At 39.3% G+C, this 15,299-nt stretch overlaps 1 protein-coding gene and 1 long non-coding RNA gene across 3 annotated transcripts in view; one reads left to right on the top strand and one right to left on the bottom strand.

Annotated features, from left to right (window-relative positions):
• The window catches only part of cacna1bb (calcium channel, voltage-dependent, N type, alpha 1B subunit, b), a 400,044-nt gene that overhangs the window by 236,720 nt on the left and 148,025 nt on the right, over positions 1-15,299 (bottom strand). The gene's annotated exons all lie outside the window — the stretch shown is intronic.
• On the top strand, positions 6,992-9,705 carry LOC134459122 (uncharacterized). Its single transcript, XR_010036774.1, has 2 exons — positions 6,992-8,152; positions 9,254-9,705. It is a non-coding gene; the product is annotated as an uncharacterized LOC134459122 (long non-coding RNA).

Raw genomic sequence — 15,299 nt, 5'->3', positions numbered from 1 at the left:
CATACACTTTATTGCACAACGTGTGTGCGTGTTCTCTCCTTTCCTCTCTTCTCCTCCGCTCCCCTCTCTTCTGTGTATTGTCCATGGTAGCCTATTTGGCTGTGTGTTGACGGCTGTTTGTGTGAGGTTTAGGTTTCTGTAGGCTTACAGTAGCGTTATGCAAGGTTTGAGTGAGGGCGTGTGGGGATGTGAGGGTTTGTGGTGATGGCTGTATGTGTTTGGTTAGTGCTATGTTAAAGGTCTGGCATATGTGATGTGATTCACTGTTTTCAGTGGAAATGAAAGAAAAACTAATGAAATGGATTGAGTAGGCCTAATAAAAATTAAACAGAAGTAAAAAAAAAAAAAATGTAAAGTTGATATAGTATGTATAGTATGTATATTCTTTATGTGTTTTGAGGAAATAGTTAAATAAAATAATTAAAAAAAAAACATAACACATAGTTTATTTTGGTAAGATACAAGCGGATTCCAAAAAAGTTGGGACACTTTGTATTTTGTGAATAAAATCAAAATGCTGGCATTTTCAAAACATCTAATATGTTAATAAGGTAGAGCATTATGTACAGACAACATATCAGTTGTTAAAGTCGAGCAGAATTATTGTTTTGAGGTAATTATGTGATCATTTAAAATTTGACCCATGCAACAAATCTCAAAAAAGTTGGGACAGGGCCAAAACATGTTGTAATAGTTGGATAATTCTAAAAATTACACAAGGAAGAATATTTTAAAAGGAACTATATTGACTGCCAACATGAATGCACAAATAAAATACCATCACATAGAGGCTGTGGCACTCAGCAGCGAAGATTTTGAGGGACTAATTACTGATCTATTACACAGAAAGATTAAATTATCAAAATTGCAGGTATATAAGGCCTATTTCCGTAATATAAAGTTCTGTGTATCATTGCACGAGTTATGAGATCATGACATACTCGTGGTAAATAAGCAAACTATGACACTCCAACAATGGCAGCTCTCGAAAAAATGACCATAAACACAACACTTGATTAATGCACATGATGCAGACATTAAACCGTGTTGTGTGCGGAAAGGCTCATTCTATGGACCTAGTAGACATGTGAAACTGTCCTCTGATTACAGAATGGAAAATATTGAATCCTTTTTGAAAATTATGGAGTCATGCACCCTCCAGGTTATATAGAAAATGAATACTTCGACTTGATTTAGTGGTCAATCTGAAAGACAGCATATATGATGGTAAAGGGGTGCAGAGGTGACTTGGTTAGGGTCTTCTTACTCATGTAGAGCATTAAAATGAATGTTGAATGATACATACAGACTTTAAACAGCAAACATAGCTACCAAGGCATTATATTTTGGAGCACCGCCTTTAGATATTGCCCCATAATGGTGGCAAATTTCAATCTCTACTATGTTCCAACAGTGTGGTTCCATCATAGGAGTAAACAGGTCACAAAATTGTTTTCTTGCAGTCAGGATATGCCACATAATAAGCATAACAAAAAGGTAAACAAGTTGAAGAACACACCTATCAGTTGAGCTGCTGAAATCATGTCTCGCATATCAAAATATCTAATTTTTGAATAAAATTATGCCAACAGTGAATGTATTTAACTGTTCAGTCTCATCCCTTGTGTTGTGTTTAGTCTTATCCAATATAAAAAGCATTTTATTGGCCTTGTCCCAACTTTTTTGGGGTTTGTTGCAAGTGTGAAATTTGAAATGAGCACATATTTTCCTAAAAACAATAATTCTGCTTGACTTTGACAACTGATATGCTGTCTGTACATAATGCTCTACCTTATTAACATATTAGATGTTTTGAAAATGCCAGCATTTTGATTTTATTCACATAATACAAAGTGTCCCAACTTTTTTGGAATCCGCTTTGTAATATAAAATGGCTAGTTGAACTTCTGTTTGGCTGGTAAGAAAAAATATCTACCAGCCAAATTGGCTGGTGTTGTAAAAAGTTAATTTAGAGCCCTGCACATATATAAATATTGCCCACGAGACATAACACACATACTTACACATAAAATAACCATTAATAGCTCACTGTTACATACATTTGCCAAGGCATCCCTCTCTCTCACACACACACACCAAAAAAAAATAAAAATAAAGTGTAAAGTGTCCACAGTGTTCACATGTGCCTTAGCTGAGTGGCACATAGGGTTGAGTCCTTTCTGACCGAGAGAACACAGTGTGTTCGGGTAAACAAAGCTGTGTCCTCCCCAATTTTTACTAACACTGGGGCTCCACAAGGGAGCGTATTTTCCCCTGTACTGTTTACACTTTACACGAATGAGTGTAGAAGCAATAAACAACAATGACAACAATGAGACCCAATACAGGGCCTGGGTGGATCAGTTTGTAGAGTGGTGTGAGTCCAGCTGTCTTTTTCTAAATAAAAGAAAGACAAAATAACTCATTGTGGATTTTAGAACGGGGAGACACACCCATCAGAACATGGTCATACATGGGGAAGACATTGAGGTTGTGACAAACTATAAATATTTGGGAACTGTAATTGATGACAAATTGACTTGGAGCTGTAACACCGAGACTATTTACAAAAAGGGAATGCAGAGACTGTACTTCATGCGAAAGCTAAGGCAATTTAAAGTGGATAGGGATATGATGCAGTTTTTTTTATCATTCTTTTGTTGAGAGCATTTTATGTTTCTGTTCTGTGGCCTGGTACTTCTCCCTGTCTGTTGTAAATAAAAAATAATCTCCATAAGATAATCAACATGGCCAGCAAGATTGCTTGCCAGCCACTAAATAGCATGGCCATGACTGTTGAAGCAAGGGTGGTAAAGAAGGCAAATACTACAAACGTATATGTGAGGATCACTCATACCCCTTACATCAAGCATATGAGTTGTTGCCCTCAGGTAGGAGGTTTCATTTAAGCCTTCATTTAAGACAAACAGAGCCCGTCAATCATTTATACCTACTAGTATATCCATGTTAAATAAGACAACTGTAACTTACTGAGTAGCACATTGTACTTTGGTACTGAATAACTGCACTTTACTGTGTTTAAGCTGGGTTTTTTGTCAACCTGTCTTCTTGTCCTATAGAGGGGGGGGGGGGTTGTGTTTGCCTATTGTGATTTTGTTTATTGTAATGTCTTTGTAATTGTATCAGATGCACTGAAAATGGCACAGAACAACTTTCCGAAAGGACAAATAAACTATCTATCTATCTATCATAGAAGCCAAGACAAGTGGCTATAAAGTGTCCAGGAGTGTCCGTAGCCTCTCTGCCTAGTACAATGTCCATTGTATTCCTAGTAAAAAGAGATGGAGGGGTAACACAAGTCGCCCCCTGTGTAACTCCACACACGTACACACACACACACACACACACACACACACACACACACACACACACACACACACACATACACACACACACACACACACGCACACCAAATAATAAAGTGTACATAGTGTCACGTGTGCCTTAGCTGGGTGGCATCTAAACGCCAAGACAAAGTTACCACCAAAGGAGTATCAGTAGTCCGGGGGGTGACACAAGTGTCTAGTACAATGTCCATTGTATTCCTAGTAAAAAAGAGATGGAGGGGTAACACAAGTCGCCCCCTGTGTAACTCCACACACGTACACACGTACTGTACACACGTACACACACACACACACACACACACACACACACACACACACACACACACACACACACACACACACACACACACACACACACACACACACACACACACACACACACACACACACAAAAGCAGCTGTGCATTCCAAGTGAAGAGGAGTCGAAGGGTAAAGAGTCCAGGTAGAAGCATGGGAAGCATGCCGATAAAGTGTGCAGGAGTGGGATCTGTTTATGCAGTCCAGTCCCATATGACGGTCTCTCTTTGTGTGTCCTTTTGTGCGATGTTGAATAGCTGGATGGCCCTGGGTACAAAGGACTTCCCCAGCCTGTCTGTCTTGCAGGAGATGGCGCGCAGTCTGTAGCTGAACAGGCTTCTCTGGTTGTCGAAGACTGGGTACAGTGGGTGCTTGTAGTTGTCCAAAATAGAGTCCAATCTGCTAAGTGTCCTCTTGTCAGCTGTGGTTGTGAGGGCATCCAGTTCTGTGCCTACAACAGACCCTGCTTTCCTCACCAGCCTGTCAAACCATCCTACATCTCTCTTCCTAATGCTGCCACCCCAGCATGCCACAGCATAGGAGAGCACACTGGCCATGGCAGACTGGTAGAACATCTGCAGGAGTCTGTTGCAGACATTGAAAGATCTCAGCTTCCTCAGAAAGTAGAGCCTGCTCTGTCCTTTCTTGTACAGCGCTTGTGAGTTAGCAGACCAGTCCAGTTTAGAGTCCAAGTGAACACCCAGGTACTTGAATCTGGAGACTGTCTCCACTGTCTCCCCCTCGATAGAGACAGGCACCAGGGGTGGGGTGGTTCGCCTGAAGTCGATCACCATTTCTTCGGTTTTGGTGGTGTTCAGACGCAGCTGGTTGGTTCTGCACCATTTGACAAAGTTCTCCACCAGTCCCCTGTACCCCCCTCCTGCCCCTCTTTGATGCATGCAACAATGGCTGTGTCGTCCGAGAACTTTTGCATGTGGCAGGTCTTTGTGTTGTACTTGAAGTCAGTGGTGTACAGGGTGAACAGCACAGGGGAAAGCACCGTTCCTTGTGGAGCTCCAGTGCTGCTGACTACAGTCTCTGATGTGAGGTCACCTAGTCTGACGAACTGGGGCCTTCCTGTGAGGTAGTCTGTGATCCAGTTCACCAGCCCCGTCTCCACTCCCATCTGCAGTAGTTTGTTTCTCAACAGGAGTGGCTGGATTGTGTTGAAGGCGCTGGAGAAATCGAAGAACATGATTCTAACAGCACTGCTTCCTTTGCCAGGTGAGAATGCACCCTGTGCAGCAGATACAGGATAGCATCCTCAACTCCCACCTCCTACTGGTAGGCAAATTGTAGTGGGTCTAGTGCGTGGTGAACTTGGGATTTCAGTATGTTGAGCAGCAGCACACGCTCGAATGTCTTCATTATATGTGATGTGAGGGCTACCGGTCTGTAGTCGTTCAGTTCTTTGGGGGTTGGCTTTTTGGGGACAGGTATGAGGCATGAGGTTTTCCACTGTGTGGGCACCTTACCCGCATGCAGACTCTTATTGAAGATGTGTTGCAGTGGCTCAGCTAGCTCTTCTGCACAGGTCTTAAGGAGTCTGGCGCTGACCCTATCAGGTCCGTTGGCCTTTGGATTAAAGGGTGGTTTATGCCTCGAGATCAGCGTCCCTGCGTCGTGATGCAGTGAGCCGCGCAGTTAATGGAGTGAAGCCCCCCCCATCACGCAGGTACTCTGGGGCACCTCCCCAAAATTGTGTCTCGACGCAGGGAGCGACGGCGCGAAGGGCGAAAATAGGTCTCTGATTGGTTCTCTCGACCAGCCTGCTCTGTCCTCGAGTCGAGAACAAGCGCTACTTCCTTGTTCTAACCTTCGTCGGTCTACGGACTGTGAGCTCTTCATTAAATAAGTAACGCTTTATTTTACGGTACAGTATTTACTATGTACTTTTTGGGTAACAACTGGGTAACAGAGGGAAATTACATGGTACCTAGAATGTAAAAAGAGGGTAATTACGATGTAAATACTGTGTAATTACAGGGGGAAAAAAACTCAAAAGTTACCATGAAACTACACTGTGTATTTTCTGGGTAACAAATGGGTAACAGAGAGAAATTACCCAATTGTTATCCAGAAAATACACAGTGTAGTTTCTTGGTAAGTTTTGAGTTTTCCCCTGTAATTACATAGTATTTACATCGTAATGACCCCCTTTTTTTCCATTCTAGGTACCATGTAACTTCTCTCTACGGTACAGTAGGCCTATTTACTATGTACTTTCTGGGTGACAACTGGGTAACAGAGAGAAGTTACATGGTACCTAGAATGTAAAAAGGGGGTAATTACGATGTAAATACTATGTAATTACAGGGGAAAACCTCAAAACTTACCATGAAACTTACACTGTGTATTTTCTGGGTAACAATTGGGTCACAGAGAGGAATTAGATGGTATCTAAAATTTAAAAGGGGGGTTACTACTAAGTAAATGCTATGTAATTGAGAAGAAAATATCTCGTGAATTACTACAAAAGTACGGTGTAATTTCTGGGTAATTATTGTTTGATGGCAATTTAAAAAAGGATGAAAGTAGGCCTACTACCTATTTGCCTGTTTGTATTACAGCAATACCACATTTAATTACTAGGTTAATGTGATGCTCTGGATGGTAATTACAAAACTCCAAAGTCAGAACTTACAAGGAACAGTATTTCATTGTAGTTACTGTGTTTATCACCATACATACCCATTTATTGCATGGGTAAATGTGTTAGGCCTACTTACCTGACAAAACAATTGCTGGTGTCACACATTGCCATTGGGCTTTATCTTCATTCTTGTAGCCGTTGAGTCAAAAGTGTTTGGTAAGTACATGGTAGGTTTCTGCACTGTTACCAAGTAACATATATTTATTTACCAGGTAAAGAAGGGGAAACTGTACCGTAAAGTAAAGCGAATGTTCTTACCAAAGTATTACCAATTTCTTACCAAGCAATTAAACTTGTTTCATAAATCATGTAAGTACATGGTAAGTTTCTGCACTGTTACCAAGTTACAGATATTCAGTTACTAGGTAAAGAAGGGGAAACTGTACTGTAAAGTAAAGCGAACGCTCTTACCAAAGTATTACCAATTTCTTACCAAGAAAATAAAATTGTTATATATCATGTAAGTACATGGTAAGTATCTGCACTGTTACCAAGTAACAGATATTCAGTTACCAGGTAAAGAAGGGGAAACTGTACTGTAAAGTAAAGCGAACGCTCTTACCAACGTATTACCAATTTCTTACCAAGCAATTAAACTTATTTCATGTATCATGTAAGTACATGGTAAGTTTCTGCACTGTTAACGAGTTACAGATATTCAGTTGGGCTACCAGGTAAAGAAGGGGAAACTGTACTGTAAAATAAAGTGAACGCTCTTACGTAAGTATTACCAATTTCTTACCACACAATTAAACTTCATATCATGTAAGTAGGCCTACATCTACACTGTTACCAAATTACAGATATTCAGTTACCAGGTAAAGAAGGGAAAACTGTTCTCATAGGACTCGGTGTTAATTGCTAGCATGGAGATAAAATTTGCACTGCTGTAGTCAGAGAACGGCAGGAAGTACAGGAGAAAGGTAAAACCCAATAACTTAACTCAAGGGGAAGTGTAATACGAGCTCATTTCCAAACATGGGACAGTATCACTTTAACATCCGAGTTGGCCGCAGATATAAAGACTCATCAGACCAGGCCTACATGTTTTACAATACAGGACTAGAGAAAGTATTGCCTGGACTGATGAGTGTATTTCTGCTGCCAACTCGGATGGCTGCCTTGTTCCACATACACACACAGATGCACTGTATTTTATTATTATTAGGCCTATTATTTAATTCCAGAATTCCTGCTGCCCGTTCTTCATTTCCATTTTCATGAATAGCACTTTTCAATTTCTAGGTATTATGACAGCAAACATTGCATTTTTCATCAATGAAAAAATGAAAAGGGGGATTTTCTCCATGATCCTCAATTTTTAATTTCCAGAAACAGGCATTTTTAGCTGCAAAACTTACTATGTTCATGTAACCCAGTTGACAAATGCATATTAAAAAGGTATTAGTTGATTAAATAGCATAAATAGTAAAATGGGATAATAAATAGTGATAATACTGAGAAGGCAATTCATGAATGATGGGTTGTTATTGTTAAAAACACGATTAACATATATTTGATATAGCCTAACTTTTACTGTGACAGTTACGTTATGGGACTTTTATTTTGACATGCGTTTCCACGCATTCAGCTTTCCTTGGAGCCGTTCTAGTCAGTTGAGCTGAGAAGAGCTCGAAATGAAAGCTGAATTGAAGACTCCGTTTCTTCTGCTCCACCTTGGAGCTAGATATTGATAGAAAAGTAATTCTAAGTTAATGATAACTACTTCTAAGTTTCCTTTTGGACCACCGAGCGACCTGCTCTGTAAATCTTTTGTGTTTTGAAGAGAAAGAAGCTGCGCTTCGTCGTGTATTGTTTCTGTTGAATCGTCTCGGTAAGGCAACCACCTGTAACTTATTTTCCCTTCTGATGTAACTTGAGTGTTATTGCTTATCACTGTGAAATACTTCGGTGAAACTTCAGGATTGTATTTTGTTTTGTTCATACTTGTGTTTAGTGAGAAAAGGGTATATTTTGGTTGAATTGAGTAAGTTTAAAGCTTGGAATGAGCTGCCTGTAATTCACATGCTTGTGATCACGCACCCATCACGTGCGAGGGGAGAGGTCTGAACGAGTCCTCCTTATCATTACTGTGCTCGGCAATATCTGTGTGTAATTCCCGCGGTTTCAGTACCGAGTGATGTTTTTCATAGTATTCATCCTGTTATTTGATAATGGTTATGTAACTGAATGGTATGCAATGCTTTTCAGTATAAATGAAGTGTAAGCTTATGCGGTTTCCATATATTTTCCTTTGAGAAGATTGATATTAATGTTGTACAACCAGAGGTGGAAAGAGTAGGCTACAGAAAATTTGTAGGCCTACTCAAGTAAAAGTATCTTTACTTTGCCTAAATCCTACTCGAGTAAAAGTAAAAGTAGGCCTACCTATCTAAAAATCTACTCAAGTAAAAGTAAAAAGTACTTCACTTAAAAATGCAATTTGAGTAAAAGTACTTAGTTACATTTAATTTAATGTTTCTTTTTCTTGAATATCGTCCTCCATAACCTCTATCTCTTGCTTGGCACCAGCCATCATCCAATACATTGATCCAAGATAGTACAATCGTGGAAATGCTGTGTGCCATCCTGCATAATCTTTCATTTCCGGCAGATTGTGGCATTATTTTGCGTGGCATTTTGTCTATTTTTTACTCAGTACTCAGGCCAGGTTCCAGTGTAATTGAGTTAACTACTTGGGTCAAATGTACTCAAATACTAGTAAAAGTATTCATTTTAAAAACTACTTAAAAAGTACAAAGTAGGCCTACTCATAAATGCTACTCAAGTACAATACTTGAGTAAATGTAATTAGTTACTTTCCACCCCTGTGTACAACTACTTTAAGTTTAAACTGTTTGAACTGATATTTGATAAGAAATGTGAACATTGTCCTGTGTACATGTGTAGCTTAACTAAGGGTATGGTTACACAGGTGACGTTTTTTGAACCTGGATTCTGCTGTGGATTGATGACTGCGTTTGATGGCGAGCCACCCACCCCATTGAGTCGGATCCTGTCCTGTGTCATTGTACATGGCGCATATGTGGTAGGGTTGTGACCTGCCTGTGTCACAACAACACTGACTGACTTACTTGAGTTGTTACTTTAACGGTTTACAAACTGAACTAAACTGAACGGAACTACTATAAAGGAACTACTTTTTTTTTTTTTTCTTGAACAACTGAAAGGAACTCTTTTCTCTTTGAGGATTTAAAGGACTGATTTAAAGGACTGTTCCCAACTTTTGGAAAATAGACAATTACTCACTTTTGAAGGACAATTCATTTTATTTTATTTTAAAGGGTCAATTCTTTTCTTTTATTTTGGGAATATGTACATATTTTCTACCTTGCAATTCATAACTAAAGAAAGAAAAAAAGTTAATCCTTGTGTGGTGTCTTTTAATTGCACTTATCTTTTTGCACTCTCCCAGAGCCTAGTGTCTTTATTCTCTAGCTATTGAACCTGGCCTATCATCGACGTGTACATACCTAGTAGTGGGTTACATTCATACTAGTATATATTAGTTTATTACCTAAACATAATAAAATTTGGCAATAAGCAGCACAGTTCCAATGAGCAGCATAGTTGCAATACTGTCGTTTGCCACAATATACAATAATAAAAAAAAATGATTTCCACAATAATGCTTTGATTTGCTTTTGATGTATTTTTTTCCCTTCTTTACCTGGTAAATGAATATCTGTAACTCGGTAACAGTGCAGAAACCTACCATGTACTTACATGATATATGAAACACCTTTACTTTCTTGGTAAGAAATTGGTAATACTTTGGTAAGAGCGTTCACTTTACTTTACAGTACAGTTTCCCCTTCTTTACCTGGTAACTGAATATCTGTAACTCGGTAACAGTGCAGAAACTTACCATGTACCTACATTAGGGTGCATCAGATGCCCCCTATGAAAAGATATTGCCTTGGCCCTATTGTAAAAATGTTCTACACCCAGTAAAAACACACTGTGTAAAATATTTTGAAATTTGGATGAAGTCTACCGGGGCCACCAGCCCCATGAAAATAGAAAATAATGGTGATAGTCAGAATCTTGGAATAGAAATGGACATTTTGCTGCATAAAGCTACCCAGTAAAAAACATATTGTCTCAGCTCTGTGATAAAAATGTTCTATGCACAGTAAAATCACTCTGTGTAAAATGTGTTGAAATTTAGATGAATTCTACCGGGTCCACCAGGCCCATGAAAATACAAAATAATGGTGATGGTGATGGGCAACCTGGATTCCAAAGCTGAACTCCAGTGCCACATATTCCAAATGACATACCTAGTTTTACCTTTCAAGTTAGGGCAATTGGACAGGTAAAACCAGGTAATTTGAAATCTGTGGCACTGGATTGTAGCTTTTGAATCTAGGTTTGCCATTGTCTTAAAACAGAGGTGGACAAACCGCGTGACACATTTGCCCCAGCCAATATAATGAACCAGCTGAGCCTAATTACCACTTAAGCCAGGTTGATGAGGTAATTAGTGAGATCACCTGTATTGGGAGCACAAACAGAAGAAATATCTAAGCAGGTTGTGTATTCAGTCGATCCACTTACACAGACTTCAGTCTCAGGACAGACTGATGGTCAAACGGCTATATTTAGGCAAATTTGCTCTTTTGCAACACAATATAAATTCCTTGCTGCCTTGGACCACTGCTAGTATCAAGCAAGAGATTGCAAAGCTGCATGACTGTTATATTTGTGTGTTTCACCTGTGGGCCTACAATTCATGGAGGAACATCTGTACCAAAGCTGTGAATATTCCTTGGAATGCCTAGGCTACAAAGCAGTCAATACAACTGTATTGAAGAGTGCCATTACTTCTTTATCCCATCGCCTGTGGAAGTATTTCACTTTACTCCATCAGATGAGTACCATAACTTACCTGAGAGGCCCTTGGCAATGGACTCTGGACCTGGTGATACCCATGACATAGAAGCCACTTAAGTACAGGTTTTGGGAAGCCACTCTTTCCAACATCACATACAGTTGTATTGTATGTACTCTATTGAACTACTGCAGGGATTTCTTCAAGTAATTCCAAGGAGCATTCACAGCTTTAGTACAGATGTTCCACCAGGTATTAACAGCTACCTGCACAATCCTGTAGGCCCACAGGTGAAGCACACAAAAAGTCATACAACTTCGCAATCTCTTGCTTGACACTGGCAGTGGGTCAGCTGGTTCATTATATTGGCTATATTTGGAATATGTGGCACTGGACTTTGGAATCCAGGTTGCCCATCACTATCACCATTGTTTTGTATTTTCATGGGCCTGCGGACCAAGTAGAATTAATCTAAATTTCAACACATTTTCCAAAGAGTGATTTTACTGTGCATAGAACATTATCACACAGCTGAGGCAATATGTTTTTATTGGGTAGCTTTATGCAGCAAAATGTCCATTTCTATTCAGGGCTGGACTGGGCGATAAATAGGGCCCGGGCACTTTTGGATTTAAGGGGGCCCCCTCATTATTACTAGTGCCGGAGAACTGACTCACCGGTGGGCCCCGCACCCTCATGGGCCCCTATTTTCAGTAATGTAAAAAAAAAAAATGGGGGCCCACGAGGGTGCGGGGCTCACCGGGAAATGCCCGCCATGCCAGATGGCCAGTCCAGCCCTGTTTCTATCCAAGATTTTGACTGTCACCATTATTTTCTATTTTCATGGGGCTGGTGGCCCCGGTAGACTTCATCCAAATTTTAAAATATTTTACACAGAGTGATTTTACTGTGCATAGAACATTTTTATCACAGAGCTGAGACAATATGTTTTTTATTGGGTAGCTTTATGCAGCAAAATGTCCATTTCTATTCCAAGATTCTGACTATCACCATTATTTTCTATTTTCATGGGGCTGGTGGCCCCGGTAGACTTCATCCAAATTTCAAAATATTTTACACAGTGTGTTTTTACTGGGTGTAGAACATTTTTACTATAGGGCCAAGGCAATATCTTTTCATAGGGGGCAACTGATGCACCCTAACATACATGATACATGAAATATGTTTAATTGCTTGGTAAGAAATTGGTAATACTTTGGTAAGAGCGTTCGCTTTACTTTACAGTACAGTTCCCTTCTTTACCTAGTAACTGAATATCTGTAACTCGGTAACAGTGCAGAAACTTACCATGTACTTACATGATTTATGAAACAGTTTAATTACTTGGTAAGAAATTGGTACTACTTTGGTAAGAGCGTTCACTTTACTTTACAGTACAGTTTCCTCTTCTTTACCTGGTAACTGAATATCTGTAACTCAGTAACAGTGCAGAAACTTACCATGTACTTACATGATACATGAAATAAGTATAATTGCTTGTTAAGAAATTGGTAATATTTGGTAAGAGCGTTCGCTTTACTTTACAGTACAGTTTCCCCTTCTTTACCTGGTAACTGAATATCTGTAACTCGGTAACAGTGCAGAAACTTACCATGTACTTACATGATACATGAAATAAGTATAATTGCTTGGTAAGAAATTGGTAATACTTTGGTAAGAGCGTTCGCTTTACTTTACAGTACAGTTTCCCCTTCTTTACCTGGTAACTGAATATCTGTTACTTGGTAACAGTGCAGATACTTACCATGTACTTACAGTACATGATACTGTATATAACAAGTTTATTTTCTTGGTAAGAAATTGGTAATACTTTGGTTAGAGCGTTCGCTTTACTTTACAGTACAGTTTCCCCTTCTTTACCTGGTAACTGAATATCTGTAACTCAGTAACAGTGCAGAAACTTACCATGTACTTACATGATACATGAAATAAGTATAATTGCTTGTTAAGAAATTGGTAATATTTGGTAAGAGCGTTCGCTTTACTTTACAGTACAGTTTCCCCTTCTTTACCTGGTAACTGAATATCTGTAACTCGGTAACAGTGCAGAAACTTACCATGTACTTACATGATACATGAAATAAGTATAATTGCTTGGTAAGAAATTGGTAATACTTTGGTAAGAGCGTTCGCTTTACTTTACAGTACAGTTTCCCCTTCTTTACCTAGTAACTGAATATCTGTTACTTGGTAACAGTGCAGATACTTACCATAGCAAGTTTATTTTCTTGGTAAGAAATTGGTAATACTTTGGTAAGAGCGTTCGCTTTACTTTACAGTACAGTTTCCCCTTCTTTACCTAGTAACTGAATATCTGTAACTCGGTAACAGTGCAGAAACTTACCATGTACTTACATGATTTATGAAACAAGTTTAATGACTTGGTAAGAAATTGGTAATACTTTGGTAAGAGCATTCGCTTTACTTTACAGTACAGTTTCCCCTTTTTTACCTGGTAAATAAATATATGTTACTTGGTAACATTGCAGAAACCTACCATGTACTTACCAAACACTTTTGACTCAACGGCTACAAGAATGAAGATAAAGCCCATGGCAATGTGTGACATCAGCAATTGTTTTGTCAGGTAAGTACCACATTTACCCATGCAATAAATGGGTATGTATGGTGATAAACACAGTAACTAAAATGAAATACTGTTCCTTGTAAGTTCTGACTTTGGAGTTGTATAATTACCATCCAGAGCAGCACATTAACCTAGTAATTAAATGTGGTATTGCTGTAAAACAAACAGGTAAATAGGTAGTACTTTCATCCTTTTTTAAATTGCCATCAAACAATAATTACCCAGAAAATACACTGTGTAGTGTCATGGTACGTTTTGAGGTTTTTCCCTCTAATTACATAGTATTTACATCGTAATTACCCCCCTTTTTACATTCTAGGTACCATGTAACTTCTCTCTGTTACCCAGTTGTTACCCAGAAAGTACATAGTAAATACTGTACCGTAGAGAGAAGTTACATGGTACCTAGAATGGAAAAAAAGGGGGTAATTACGATGTAAATACTATGTAATTACAGGGGAAAACACAAAACTTACCAAGAAACTACACTGTGTATTTTCTGGATAATAATTGGGTCATTTCTCTCTGTTACCCAGTTGTTACCCAGAAAATACACAGTGTAGTTTCACGGTAACTTTTGAGTTTTTTCCTCTGTAATTACACAGTATTTACATCGTATTTACCCCCTTTTTACATTCTAGGTACCATGTAATTTCCCTCTGTTACCCAGTTGTTACCCAGAAAGTACATAGTAAATACTGTACCGTAAAATAAAGCGTTACCGTTGCCCGTGCTTTGTCGTTTCATTTATTTACACGAACCAAAGACAACACGTGCGCTTGCAAGTTACGACACTGAAGTTATTTTGACAGTTGAACAGTGTTTCCGAGGTCGAGGAAACATTCCGCTTCGTCCTCGACAAATGAGCCACTTCTTTGTTCCAAACTACCACGGTGGCTGCCAGTGCGATCAAACATGCACATGATATAAAGATTTAATGTTTCATTTTCATTGTCGCCGAGTCTGTGAAGCTAAAAAAACATCCGACACGTCTAGGTTACTCTTTGTATTGAAGGCAGTTTGAACGTGGAATGACATCGCGCAGACCGTGCTTTACAGGGCATAAACCAAAATTAACTGCATCATGGCTGCGACAAGCTCACTCTGTGGCACTGAAAGGAAGTATAACCCGCCCTTAAGCCGTCGCAGTGCGCTCCTGACTAGTCCTGTCGTAATGGTGGGGGGTGGCTACTCCGTTTGCAGTGGGGGAGGGGTGGGGAGAGGTTGGTTGAGAGTGTGTCCAGGATAGGAGGAGTGGTTTGCTAGTGTGAGCGGATGTGTGTGAGAGTTGTGTGTGGGAGTTGTGTGTTTTTGTTTGTTTCTTTGTGGTGTCCCTGTCCATACACTGATTTTAACTACCACATACACGTAGTACACATTGCACATTCACAAGGACCACAATGGAAACAAGCTGCAAGCTTTTTTTGTGTTATCCTCTTGACGTGTTGTACAAGCTTTTCAAGACATATTTATTGACTTATTTATTTTTATACTTTTTTAATGTTTTGTACAATGTCA

This window comes from Engraulis encrasicolus, chromosome 11 (assembly GCF_034702125.1).
Source record: "Engraulis encrasicolus isolate BLACKSEA-1 chromosome 11, IST_EnEncr_1.0, whole genome shotgun sequence".
Taxonomy (NCBI): Eukaryota; Metazoa; Chordata; class Actinopteri; order Clupeiformes; family Engraulidae; genus Engraulis; species Engraulis encrasicolus.
Note: the sequence above shows the minus strand (reverse complement) of the source record. Positions and strands in the feature narration are given on the sequence as shown.